Source organism: Mytilus trossulus, chromosome 13 (assembly GCF_036588685.1).
Source record: "Mytilus trossulus isolate FHL-02 chromosome 13, PNRI_Mtr1.1.1.hap1, whole genome shotgun sequence".
Classification (NCBI taxonomy): Eukaryota; Metazoa; Mollusca; class Bivalvia; order Mytilida; family Mytilidae; genus Mytilus; species Mytilus trossulus.
Window position 1 is genome coordinate 62,388,665 of NC_086385.1, and position 14,905 is coordinate 62,403,569.

The 14,905-nt window shown below is 38.5% G+C and overlaps 1 long non-coding RNA gene across 1 annotated transcript; it reads right to left on the reverse strand.

Annotated features, from left to right (window-relative positions):
• Positions 1-13,283: 13,283 nt before the first annotated feature.
• Positions 13,284-14,174, reverse strand: LOC134695120 (uncharacterized). The gene is made up of 2 exons (XR_010102704.1): positions 13,803-14,174; positions 13,284-13,378 (listed from the first exon to the last, which is right to left on the reverse strand). It is a non-coding gene; the product is annotated as an uncharacterized LOC134695120 (long non-coding RNA).
• Between the last annotated feature and the right edge of the window lie 731 nt (positions 14,175-14,905).

Here is a 14,905-nt window from a genome sequence, read left to right on the forward strand (position 1 = left end):
TATACATAAAAATAAGGTTTGCAAGTAATAATTTAAACTGAATATACAATATTCAAAATATGTAATAAAGCTTTTATAATAAATATAGTATTTAAATAGATGATTTTTACAATATATAAAATGATCATAAAAATCACTCTACTACATTCTCCCCGCTGTAGGAAAATGACTTCCACGTCATTCCCGTCTGTTTCCCCCTTCACTGAAGGTTGACGTCCTCGGCAAGCCATTAACCAGTTCGCATGATGTCGAGGATGGTTCTTGACAACTCCATCTCTAAGCCTTTAAATCTTCCTTTTCTTGCTTCAGACTCCAACCAGTGAATCCTCATTAACCAATCGGGCTGTTGGATAGTAGTAGCCTGCTTAGATAAAACATAGTCATCCAGGTATTTCGGTGGTTTCCTTTCTCTCTGAGGTCTAGTTGCTACTGGTGGGTCTCGTGGTGGTGTTGGTAGTATACGTCTTCTCCTTCGTTGTTGTTCCGGAGCTACATGTATGGTGGGTTCATCTGCCTCTTCTAGTGATAAGTCTGTTGGCGCACTCTCATCCTGATCAATAGAAGTGTTTTCTTCAGTTGTCTGAGCAGTCGCTTCTTCAGGTTCCTCATCACTCACAGGGTTTGGTTCTGCAGCTGTAATAATGTCCACAGGAAGAGCGTCCCCTCCTAAACCAGTTCCCTGCTGATCACTACTCTCAGCTCCATCATGGCCGTCACCAGTGAAACCAAGAGTTCCTTCTTCTTGTAGGTCCACAACTGGTACATCACTGTTAGTGTTGTCCTGTGTTTCCTGTTCAAGTATCCAATATCCATACTCCTGCTCCGACTCCTCATCTGATACTTCATCAGTGGTCCTGTTCTCACTGTTCCCTTCAGATTTCGTCGGTTCCTCGGGCTGCTTATTTCTTCTTTGTTGCCTGGGCGCAGGACGTTTCTTTTCTTTATCAATATCTTTGGGCAGATCTCCAATAGGCAAGAACAGATTCCTATGTAGAGTCCTCTTTCTTCCTTCTTTATTCTCTTTTTGAACCACGTACACAGGTATTCCACAATTAGGCTGACTAATTATACGGTACGGGTCATCTTCCCACCTATCTGCTAACTTGTGCTTTCCATCAAAAGCTAGAGTCTTGACTAAAACTCTATCTCCCGGTTTCAGCACAGCTCCTTTTACTTTCTGGTCGTAGTGTGTCTTTTGTCGTTTCTGGGCAGCAAAGATGTTTCTTGTTGCTGTATCATATGCTTTGCGAAGTCTGTCTTGCATTTCTTCTGCATACTTAGTTCTAGTAATAGGTTCAGCTTCATCTCCAATTCCAAAAGCGATGTCAATAGGTAGCTTTGGTTGTCTTCCAAACATCAGATAGTAAGGAGAGAATCCAGTTGATGATTGACGAGTGCAATTATAAGCATGGACAAGACCAGCAACATGCGACTTCCAATCTTTCTTCTGGACGTTCTCTAATGTTCCCAGCATACCAAGTAATGTCCTGTTAAATCTTTCAGTGATGCCATTACCCATCGGGTGATATGGTGTTGTTCGTGACTTAGTCATACCAGTGATGTTACATAATTCCTTAATGATTTTGGATCCAAAGTTGGCACCTTGATCGGAGTGAATTCTTTCTGGTAAACCATAGTGGACGACAAAGTTGTTAAAGAATGCGTCTGCAGTTGTTTTCGCTGTCTGGTTTCTTGTTGGTATTGCCAATGCATATCGAGTGAAGTGGTCTGTTATTACAAGTATGTTCTCAAATCCACCTGTAGATCTTTCAAGTGAGAGATAGTCCATACATACTAACTCCAGTGGTTGTGTTGTCTCGATACTAATGAGTGGTGCTCTATGACTTGCAGGTTGCTTTCGTCGAATACATCTGTCGCAATTCGATATCCAGCTGTCAACATCTCTATTCATTCCAAACCAAACAAAACGATCTCTAACCAATGATACTGTTTTGTCTCTGCCTTGATGTCCCATCTCATCATGTAATGATGTAAGTACTTTGGAAATGCAGACTTCAGGTAGTACAAGTTGTGTATGTTGTTCCCCATTGTCGTGGATAATACGGTAGAGTATGCCATCAACCATTTTCAATTTTTCGTAGTTGTTCAAAAACCAAGTGTCCCATGGTGAACGTTCTAACTGTTCTTTTCGTGGCTTGCGATGTTCATCAACCCAGTATATCCAATCTTTAAGGTAAGTATCTTGCTTCTGTTCCATCTTGATGTTGACTAGATGTTGTGATGGTAAGTATGGATCATCGGTGGCTTTAGATGTTGTCATCGATAACGTCTGAATATATGGTTGTGCATGCTGTAACTGACAAATGGCTTTCACATAATCTGTACTAATGTTGGAGGTGTTGGTACGACCAAGTAGTTCTGGAAGTCTGGAAAGTGCATCTGCATCAGCGTTGTTGGCACCAGGTCGGTAGACGATATTAAAGTTGTATGATGACAAACTTGCTATCCAGCGATGACCAGTGGCATCAAGCTTCGCTGTTGTTAAAACGTAGGTAAGTGGGTTGTTGTCTGTAACCACGGTAAATGTGTTGCCATAAAGGTAATCATGAAACTTCTCTGTTACTGACCATTTCAGAGCAAGGAATTCTAATTTATGGACTGGGTAGTTCCTCTCAGTCTTGCTAAGTCCTCTGCTGGCATAGGCTATGGCTCTTTTCTTTCCTTCTTGTGTTTGGTAAAGTATTGCTCCAAGACCAAGCATAGATGCATCTGTATGTAGTTCAAAAGGTTCCTTGTAACGTGGATAACCAAGAACAGGTGGCATAGCAAGTTGACTTTTGAGCTTCTGGAAGGCATCTTCTTGTGGCTTGTCCCAAACCCATGATGTAACTGTTGGCTTCTTAGGTTTTCTCTTACTGGACTTCTTTGGTGCAGGCATCAAGTCTGTGAGCGGTCTCGCTATCTTAGAGAAGTCTTTGACAAACTTGCGGTAATAACCGACGAAACCAAGGAAGCGACGTACTTCTTCTGGCGTTGTGGGTCGAGGCCAGTTGATGACTTTCTCTAATTTATCTGGATCAGGTGAAATACCATCTTTAGAGACTATGTGGCCGATGTACTTGACTTTATCTTTGAAGAATGCACATTTCTTGGGCGACAGTTTCAAGTTGTGTTCTCTTAGTCGTTGTAGTACCATCTGTAACCTTTCAAGATGTTCTTCATACGTCTCTGAAAAGATGATCAAGTCGACAAGGTATATAAAGCATATATCTAGGTGCAGATCTCCAAGTATCTGTTCCATGAGACGTTGGTAAGTTGCTGGACTGTTTACGAGGCCAAACGGAAGTCTGTTAAATTCGTAGAAACCAAGAGGGCCGACTGTAAATGCTGTTCTAGCCTTGTGTGTCTCTTCTACCTCTACTTGGTGATAACCACTCTTCATGTCCATGACGGTATAGTAGTTGTTCCCTCCTAATGCGTCAAGGATTTCTTCGCTTCTAGGAAGAGCATATGAGTCTTTAATTGTCAGCTGGTTCAGTTGTCTATAGTCTACACACATTCTGAGCTTGTTGTCTTTCTTTCTAACCAATACAACATTCGATGACCAAGGCGAATGTGAACGACGAATGATCCCAGCAGTAAGAAGTTGTTGAAGATGTGTTCTAACTTCGTCGAATAAGGCAGGTGGAATTCGCCGGTGTCGTTGTTTGAATGGTGTTTCATCTATCAGTTCTATCTTATGCTGAACGGCAGTGATGTGGCCTATATCAGTATCCGAAGTGCTGAATACGTCTCTGAATTGATGTAGTTATTTTCTGGCTTTATGTAGTTGATCATCACTAAGTGTGTCTGGAAATGTAGATTCATTCCATGCATCTTGTTCATAGGTATCTGGTACATCAATGTCGGTGACTGAAACAGGTTGAAGTTCGCAAAGGATGGCATTTGGCGAAACTGTCACTGTTCTGGTAGTTACATTGCTGATATGTACTGGTATGATGCTGTTGTTTCTATACTCATATGATACTAGTGATGGAGCTATATCTAAGTCTGATGGTATTGCTGCTCTATCAGTTGACTGTAGGAGTCCACAAACTGGATGATATGGTAGTTCATGGTCCATGTATCCCTGTAGAACGACATCTTTGTTAGGTGGTATACGGATTGTCTTTCCTTCAGCACTCTTGATGATGGCAAGTCTGTTGCATCTCTTTTGTAGTTCTTTATCTCTTAAAAGCAAACATCTAAACGTAATATACCAAGGTGTATGTAGATCTGCTGTTTGTAGAAACCGTGATCCATATCGTTGCTTTACATCAGTCATAGCTGCTGTCAAAACGTTGGTTCCCAGTAGAAGTGGTACTAGCTGGTTGTAAGAACTGTCTGGAACGACTAACAGTAAGCATTGCTGAGGATCTGCTGATGTAGATGTACCTGGTAATTGTAGATCTGCTGAGATGTAACCAAGGTATGGCATGTTCTGGCCATCTGCACATTCGATATGAAGTATCTGGTTGAGTGTCTGGATAGGACTGTCAGCAAGGTACTGTCGATGGAATGACTGGCTAACTGTACTAACTGTAGAACCAGTATCTAGTAGTGCTGCTGCTTGAAGTCCATTGATGACTACTGTGACTTCATTTGGGCTACCAAGTAATCCTTCTGTATCACCTGATGACTGTCGTTGTTGGTACATCTTAGCTTCAATGTTCATCTGCTGAAAGTTACAAGCTTTTCTAGTGTGATCTAATCTAACACAGCAGGCAAAGGCATAGTGGCCTGGTTGTCCACATCTGTAGCATATAACAGGTTCTCTGGATGGTTGAGATACATAAGTCGGAGTAGGAGCTTGTGTTGTAAACAATAATTATTGGGTGACTTTAACATGCCCATACATCTAATAACCGATGTATATGCTTAACTGTTATATATGTGGACTACTGTTCGTCGTTCTAGAGCTTTGGTGTGCAACACACCAGTCCGTATTTTATCTGAGTTTAATAGTTCTTTATATTTATAACGCATGTAATAAAAAGTTTCATTCTTACAACTGGCATTAAAAATTCAATGTTAATACTTTTATTCTCTCGAGATCAATTATTACAAAATCACCAAAAGGTTAATACGGACGAGTTGTGTTTCTGGACGTATATATATCCAACAGAAGACTTGTGACTTGTACTGTTCGTATATATAGTGTAATATCCAAAGTGTATCTCAAAACGAACTCCGTGTAGTATATAGTCATTAATAGTTATTATCATAGTTAACACCGTTATCACCAATTGACTAGTGTGTTTATTATCCTAGTTAACACCGTTATCACCAATTGACTTGTGTGTTTCCTTATATGTCCAATTAATTAGCAGTAGATATTCACAGCCACGTACGTGCACTTTATAATTTGCATATTGGATGCTAATCAATTGTTTTATAAACTTGAAGGAGACATTTAGTGAAAGTCATACACTTGCACTTTTCAAAGGGATTTTAATGCTGTTGAATAACTGCCGATTTGATCATTGGTTTGGAGTCACTGTTAGTCATCAGATTATTTCATAATTGGATCTTCGGAATAACTTGCATGACTGGCGATCTTCGGAATAACTTTCAAAACTGGCGATTTTCGCATTAATTTTCATGACTTGATCTTTGGAACAACATTTCATTGTCACTAAGTCCTCTTATTGGCATGGCTATCGTCCGTGGAAATGTACAGGTACAAAACAAAGGAAATTAAACTTGACCGCGAAATATAAACAGCCAATCAGATACAATGATTTAAGTAAATCCCTAATGAATATTCATAAAATAACGTGAATATTACTATACATAAAAATAAGGTTTGCAAGTAATAATTTAAACTGAATATACAATATTCAAAATATGTAATAAAGCTTTTATAATAAATATAGTATTTAAATAGATGATTTTTACAATATATAAAATGATCATAAAAATCACTCTACTACATTCTCCCCGCTGTAGGAAAATGACTTCCACGTCATTCCCGTCTGTTTCCCCCTTCACTGAAGGTTGACGTCCTCGGCAAGCCATTAACCAGTTCGCATGATGTCGAGGATGGTTCTTGACAACTCCATCTCTAAGCCTTTAAATCTTCCTTTTCTTGCTTCAGACTCCAACCAGTGAATCCTCATTAACCAATCGGGCTGTTGGATAGTAGTAGCCTGCTTAGATAAAACATAGTCATCCAGGTATTTCGGTGGTTTCCTTTCTCTCTGAGGTCTAGTTGCTACTGGTGGGTCTCGTGGTGGTGTTGGTAGTATACGTCTTCTCCTTCGTTGTTGTTCCGGAGCTACATGTATGGTGGGTTCATCTGCCTCTTCTAGTGATAAGTCTGTTGGCGCACTCTCATCCTGATCAATAGAAGTGTTTTCTTCAGTTGTCTGAGCAGTCGCTTCTTCAGGTTCCTCATCACTCACAGGGTTTGGTTCTGCAGCTGTAATAATGTCCACAGGAAGAGCGTCCCCTCCTAAACCAGTTCCCTGCTGATCACTACTCTCAGCTCCATCATGGCCGTCACCAGTGAAACCAAGAGTTCCTTCTTCTTGTAGGTCCACAACTGGTACATCACTGTTAGTGTTGTCCTGTGTTTCCTGTTCAAGTATCCAATATCCATACTCCTGCTCCGACTCCTCATCTGATACTTCATCAGTGGTCCTGTTCTCACTGTTCCCTTCAGATTTCGTCGGTTCCTCGGGCTGCTTATTTCTTCTTTGTTGCCTGGGCGCAGGACGTTTCTTTTCTTTATCAATATCTTTGGGCAGATCTCCAATAGGCAAGAACAGATTCCTATGTAGAGTCCTCTTTCTTCCTTCTTTATTCTCTTTTTGAACCACGTACACAGGTATTCCACAATTAGGCTGACTAATTATACGGTACGGGTCATCTTCCCACCTATCTGCTAACTTGTGCTTTCCATCAAAAGCTAGAGTCTTGACTAAAACTCTATCTCCCGGTTTCAGCACAGCTCCTTTTACTTTCTGGTCGTAGTGTGTCTTTTGTCGTTTCTGGGCAGCAAAGATGTTTCTTGTTGCTGTATCATATGCTTTGCGAAGTCTGTCTTGCATTTCTTCTGCATACTTAGTTCTAGTAATAGGTTCAGCTTCATCTCCAATTCCAAAAGCGATGTCAATAGGTAGCTTTGGTTGTCTTCCAAACATCAGATAGTAAGGAGAGAATCCAGTTGATGATTGACGAGTGCAATTATAAGCATGGACAAGACCAGCAACATGCGACTTCCAATCTTTCTTCTGGACGTTCTCTAATGTTCCCAGCATACCAAGTAATGTCCTGTTAAATCTTTCAGTGATGCCATTACCCATCGGGTGATATGGTGTTGTTCGTGACTTAGTCATACCAGTGATGTTACATAATTCCTTAATGATTTTGGATCCAAAGTTGGCACCTTGATCGGAGTGAATTCTTTCTGGTAAACCATAGTGGACGACAAAGTTGTTAAAGAATGCGTCTGCAGTTGTTTTCGCTGTCTGGTTTCTTGTTGGTATTGCCAATGCATATCGAGTGAAGTGGTCTGTTATTACAAGTATGTTCTCAAATCCACCTGTAGATCTTTCAAGTGAGAGATAGTCCATACATACTAACTCCAGTGGTTGTGTTGTCTCGATACTAATGAGTGGTGCTCTATGACTTGCAGGTTGCTTTCGTCGAATACATCTGTCGCAATTCGATATCCAGCTGTCAACATCTCTATTCATTCCAAACCAAACAAAACGATCTCTAACCAATGATACTGTTTTGTCTCTGCCTTGATGTCCCATCTCATCATGTAATGATGTAAGTACTTTGGAAATGCAGACTTCAGGTAGTACAAGTTGTGTATGTTGTTCCCCATTGTCGTGGATAATACGGTAGAGTATGCCATCAACCATTTTCAATTTTTCGTAGTTGTTCAAAAACCAAGTGTCCCATGGTGAACGTTCTAACTGTTCTTTTCGTGGCTTGCGATGTTCATCAACCCAGTATATCCAATCTTTAAGGTAAGTATCTTGCTTCTGTTCCATCTTGATGTTGACTAGATGTTGTGATGGTAAGTATGGATCATCGGTGGCTTTAGATGTTGTCATCGATAACGTCTGAATATATGGTTGTGCATGCTGTAACTGACAAATGGCTTTCACATAATCTGTACTAATGTTGGAGGTGTTGGTACGACCAAGTAGTTCTGGAAGTCTGGAAAGTGCATCTGCATCAGCGTTGTTGGCACCAGGTCGGTAGACGATATTAAAGTTGTATGATGACAAACTTGCTATCCAGCGATGACCAGTGGCATCAAGCTTCGCTGTTGTTAAAACGTAGGTAAGTGGGTTGTTGTCTGTAACCACGGTAAATGTGTTGCCATAAAGGTAATCATGAAACTTCTCTGTTACTGACCATTTCAGAGCAAGGAATTCTAATTTATGGACTGGGTAGTTCCTCTCAGTCTTGCTAAGTCCTCTGCTGGCATAGGCTATGGCTCTTTTCTTTCCTTCTTGTGTTTGGTAAAGTATTGCTCCAAGACCAAGCATAGATGCATCTGTATGTAGTTCAAAAGGTTCCTTGTAACGTGGATAACCAAGAACAGGTGGCATAGCAAGTTGACTTTTGAGCTTCTGGAAGGCATCTTCTTGTGGCTTGTCCCAAACCCATGATGTAACTGTTGGCTTCTTAGGTTTTCTCTTACTGGACTTCTTTGGTGCAGGCATCAAGTCTGTGAGCGGTCTCGCTATCTTAGAGAAGTCTTTGACAAACTTGCGGTAATAACCGACGAAACCAAGGAAGCGACGTACTTCTTCTGGCGTTGTGGGTCGAGGCCAGTTGATGACTTTCTCTAATTTATCTGGATCAGGTGAAATACCATCTTTAGAGACTATGTGGCCGATGTACTTGACTTTATCTTTGAAGAATGCACATTTCTTGGGCGACAGTTTCAAGTTGTGTTATCTTAGTCGTTGTAGTACCATCTGTAACCTTTCAAGATGTTCTTCATACGTCTCTGAAAAGATGATCAAGTCGACAAGGTATATAAAGCATATATCTAGGTGCAGATCTCCAAGTATCTGTTCCATGAGACGTTGGTAAGTTGCTGGACTGTTTACGAGGCCAAACGGAAGTCTGTTAAATTCGTAGAAACCAAGAGGGCCGACTGTAAATGCTGTTCTAGCCTTGTGTGTCTCTTCTACCTCTACTTGGTGATAACCACTCTTCATGTCCATGACGGTATAGTAGTTGTTCCCTCCTAATGCGTCAAGGATTTCTTCGCTTCTAGGAAGAGCATATGAGTCTTTAATTGTCAGCTGGTTCAGTTGTCTATAGTCTACACACATTCTGAGCTTGTTGTCTTTCTTTCTAACCAATACAACATTCGATGACCAAGGCGAATGTGAACGACGAATGATCCCAGCAGTAAGAAGTTGTTGAAGATGTGTTCTAACTTCGTCGAATAAGGCAGGTGGAATTCGCCGGTGTCGTTGTTTGAATGGTGTTTCATCTATCAGTTCTATCTTATGCTGAACGGCAGTGATGTGGCCTATATCAGTATCCGAAGTGCTGAATACGTCTCTGAATTGATGTGGTTATTTTCTGGCTTTATGTAGTTGATCATCACTAAGTGTGTCTGGAAATGTAGATTCATTCCATGCATCTTGTTCATAGGTATCTGGTACATCAATGTCGGTGACTGAAACAGGTTGAAGTTCGCAAAGGATGGCATTTGGCGAAACTGTCACTGTTCTGGTAGTTACATTGCTGATATGTACTGGTATGATGCTGTTGTTTCTATACTCATATGATACTAGTGATGGAGCTATATCTAAGTCTGATGGTATTGCTGCTCTATCAGTTGACTGTAGGAGTCCACAAACTGGATGATATGGTAGTTCATGGTCCATGTATCCCTGTAGAACGACATCTTTGTTAGGTGGTATACGGATTGTCTTTCCTTCAGCACTCTTGATGATGGCAAGTCTGTTGCATCTCTTTTGTAGTTCTTTATCTCTTAAAAGCAAACATCTAAACGTAATATACCAAGGTGTATGTAGATCTGCTGTTTGTAGAAACCGTGATCCATATCGTTGCTTTACATCAGTCATAGCTGCTGTCAAAACGTTGGTTCCCAGTAGAAGTGGTACTAGCTGGTTGTAAGAACTGTCTGGAACGACTAACAGTAAGCATTGCTGAGGATCTGCTGATGTAGATGTACCTGGTAATTGTAGATCTGCTGAGATGTAACCAAGGTATGGCATGTTCTGGCCATCTGCACATTCGATATGAAGTATCTGGTTGAGTGTCTGGATAGGACTGTCAGCAAGGTACTGTCGATGGAATGACTGGCTAACTGTACTAACTGTAGAACCAGTATCTAGTAGTGCTGCTGCTTGAAGTCCATTGATGACTACTGTGACTTCATTTGGGCTACCAAGTAATCCTTCTGTATCACCTGATGACTGTCGTTGTTGGTACATCTTAGCTTCAATGTTCATCTGCTGAAAGTTACAAGCTTTTCTAGTGTGATCTAATCTAACACAGCAGGCAAAGGCATAGTGGCCTGGTTGTCCACATCTGTAGCATATAACAGGTTCTCTGGATGGTTGAGATACATAAGTCGGAGTAGGAGCAGGTTGGTATTCAGCTTCTATCTGGTCCCAGTATGGACGTTGTCTGTTGCGTCTTCGGTGACGACGACGTTTTCTGCGTGGTGGATAGTACTGTGGATTATAAGTGTCGTAAGTATTGTAGTGTTGGTCATACATGGCGTTGTAACATGGCTCATCCGGTTGTTCATACATGGTAAACGGTGTAAACTAGTGTACATATAAACATTCAATTCATTCACCCTAAATCAAGTTCAATAATAATTCAAAAAAACTTATAAGTGTCAACACCACCACACTAAATGATCAAATGCAAATTTTTAATCAATATTAAAAAATAATAAACAATGTCTATCAACAATCTCAAAATCTAGGTACTATCTAACTCAGTGAATGTCTAATATGTAAATAATATGACAATAAATTTAATTCATATCAATTTAAGTACCAAGTCACTATACAAAGTACGTTTATAAAACGATATATATACTATGTATCTAATATAAACTAGCAATGATACACATACAACATAATGTGTGTTATAATTGCTAAGTTCAACTGAGCATTGACCTATACCATGTGGGTTATAGTTCAATGTAAGTACAATACACTACAACTGTATACCGAAAAATAAATTTAAAATATAAAAGTGTATGCTATATACTAAGTAGCTATGCTACTGTAATCTACAAAGTATGTTTATCACTATCAGTAATACATGTACACCATAAATGAATGCCTAAATAATATAAGTGTACATGTCCTCTGACAGACTAAGTCCAAATCCAAGTAAGCCTCGGAAAAAAAATTAAAAAAAAAATATTTTTTTTTAATGTGTATAAATGTTTAAGTATGAAAAGGTCAAAATGTAGGACGTCAAAAAAATAAATTTAAAGTCCAAAAAGTGGATGCAAAATTTCAAAATAAAATTCGAAATGTGTAAATGTTTCAAGTGTATGCTAAGTTTCAATGTATCAAAACGGTATACAGTATATAATGTAAATAAATAAATCCTACCTTAAACTAGAAAACTATTCCAATAATTACACTGTTCCACAAAAGTATAATTAAATCACAATAATTCACAATGTAGAATAATAAAAGTTCAGTTTTCCAAAAGTGAAAAACAAAAAGTCAAGTTACTATAAGTAACATCCGGTTCTATAATGTCATCCGGTAAACTGTAAACAAACGCACGTGGACGATGATCACATGGGTCGGAATGTTAGTAAACATAAGCACGTGGTAAAGTTCATCACATGGTACCATAACGGAAGTAAACAAACACACATGGTCACTGCATACATGGACTCGAGCCATCTAATGGTGGTCACTGACATCACATCTGGATCTCCACAAAAACTGGTATGTGCCATCAACCCAACGAAACGTGGGCGCCATTTGTAGTAGGTGGTTTTCTATGCGTTAACGATAACACAAACAAGAGCTTAAGGTTCTGATGATTTATTACCAGTATATAAAACAAGTCTGAAATAGCAATACAACATATATAAATAACAAGCTATTTCATATAACATAATATATATACTTTTACGAATATCACAGGTTATATAGTACAGGAATATAATTAATAATACATTTAACTGTTATTAACTAAGTAGCAAGTAAAATGTATTGCAAGTAGAAAATGTTCGATGTTTACATTTAATGAAATTGACCTCGGGTATCACGTGTACTTTTACAAATGCTTGACTTTTGACTATACACTACTTCGGAATGTGATATGTAATATATATATATGGAAGTGTTTAACGACCTTGACTGGCCTTTCAGCCCTCGCACGGTCGGCTCGGTGCCCGAAGGCGTTTGGTGAGCTTTAAATGATTTGATGCCATGGGTCAGGAACAAGTAGTGGAGGTCGCAATATGGAGGCCGCCATCTTGGTTTTGGTGAGTAGATTTTGTTTTTTTACTATTTTGATGGTTTTCTTCACTAACGGCTGCTTTCAGGGCCAGTTTGGTCAGCTTGGCAGCCCGCTAGCCTCGATGATGGAGTACTGGTAGATGAATCGTGAACGTAGTTCTAAGATGACAGGAAGCGTTATCAGGACCAAAGCCCTGAGGCAGTGAAATGTAGGTCGTATCACCCAACAGCCTAGGATACAGCCCTCGGACGTTAATCGGCATGACACTCCCCATAATAGACAATGGTTTTGGAGGCATGTTAACGCGGGTACGCCTACTACTACGTCTCTCTGTACGGCATGGATTGGTTTCTGTCATCTTAGTAGTAAGTCGTTGAACATCTAACTGTAAACCCTCATCGAAGATAGCGGGTAAAGGAGAGCTGACCCAGCACGTCCGTTCAGCTGTAATGACTGAGACGTGACTGATATGTAACAAACAAATGGAAGTTTTTAACGACCTTGACTGGCTATACAGCCCTTGCACGGTCGGTAAGATATGTAATTTACGTGTATCTGTGTATTTGTATTCAATACTGGTTTACCTTACAAACGGTATATACTAAATGTTACAACTACATTTATAAATAATGACTTCATTAAAATATATAATACGTATAATAATTAACTATATAATATCATACAACAATCATAAAGTTGCAAATATAATAATCATAAAGACTTATGATGTCAATATTATCGATTCATTAAAAGCTCCAAACTAACGGGAGATAACTCATGTTTACAATACAATATAAACAAAGCTAAACTATAAATAAATATACTCTTACCACTTGTGGAGTGAGTTGTACTGATACGGTTAACGGCACATCATATAAACAACAATCATGTGCTCTACATAATTACATTACATGGATTCCTGAAACCAAAATATGAACATAAATACTCGGACTCTATTATAAAAGTATACAACGTACCAAATATTCTTTACTCATTCATATTTGTACTTGATAAAAACTATTTACTACAAAACTATTACTTTATATAAATGGAAACACTTTTCCGTCTTTCACTTAATAAGCCGTCATTTATAAGATATAGACTATTCATGACAATAATCAAATAGTAATGTACGCAAATTAACAATACAATTCTACCGTGGCAAATAAACGTAGATTATAAAATCATATACTTCTAGCTTAATAAAATACTATCATGTACATCTCGTGTACTTGTGTTACATACATGCGATATGAGGAGAACGTTACAAAACAAAATAGAAACTTTACTAGAATATCATTTACGTGAAAAATATAAATAATGTTAATAAAGAAGTAACTTACAGTATTCTATAATAATGTTGTCCAAAATATATAAGGTTTACAGGTAAACTATGTGGTCAAGATAAGCAGACATAAATTCAATGGACTGTCATGGCTATCGTCCGTGGAAATGTACAGGTACAAAACAAAGGAAATTAAACTTGACCGCGAAATATAAACAGCCAATCAGATACAATGATTTAAGTAAATCCCTAATGAATATTCATAAAATAACGTGAATATTACTATACATAAAAATAAGGTTTGCAAGTAATAATTTAAACTGAATATACAATATTCAAAATATGTAATAAAGCTTTTATAATAAATATAGTATTTAAATAGATGATTTTTACAATATATAAAATGATCATAAAAATCACTCTACTACACTAACATTGTAATCGCAAGTTTTAAAATTGTTTTTGAGTGAACAGGTGAATTAAACTTATTTTAACAATCATGAAGCGTTCCAGAATCATTTTAAAGCAGTTTCTTCTTCTCTTTGATGATGGAAAATAGGCTTTCTAAAAAAAATACCGCAAACGATCGCAGAGGAATTGAAACGTACAAGTCAAGTCGGCACCTGGTTAAATTGGCATCTAGTCAAATCGGCACCTATTCGTCGTCAATTCGGCATCCAATAATATTTGTTATAATATTTTCTATTCAATTAATTAATTACTGTTACCAAGTACATAGTGAATATGTTGTTGTGTATTTTGGTAAACTACGAAACGAAAGTGAACATGTAGTGTAAAGTAAAAACACAAAAATATCGAACTCCGAGGAAAATTCAAAAAGGAAAATCCAAAATCAAAAGTCAAATTAAATCAAAAGTCCAAACACATCAAACGAATGGATAACAACTGTCATATTCCTGACTTGGAGGTAAACAACGAAGCCCTTACCAAAGCTGTTGTTTTAACAATTAGACAATTTGTGTAATTGTAAAAACAAGTCAATTATTAAAATAAAATGGAAAACTATGATTCCCTTTCAATAAATCAAACTTTCATGCCAGTTACTTACATACAGTACTGATGGAATTACTGCAAACACCGCCAATGTCCTCAGCCGAGGCCATCCGTCATCATGTGTTTCGACCCCTAGCTCGGTACACT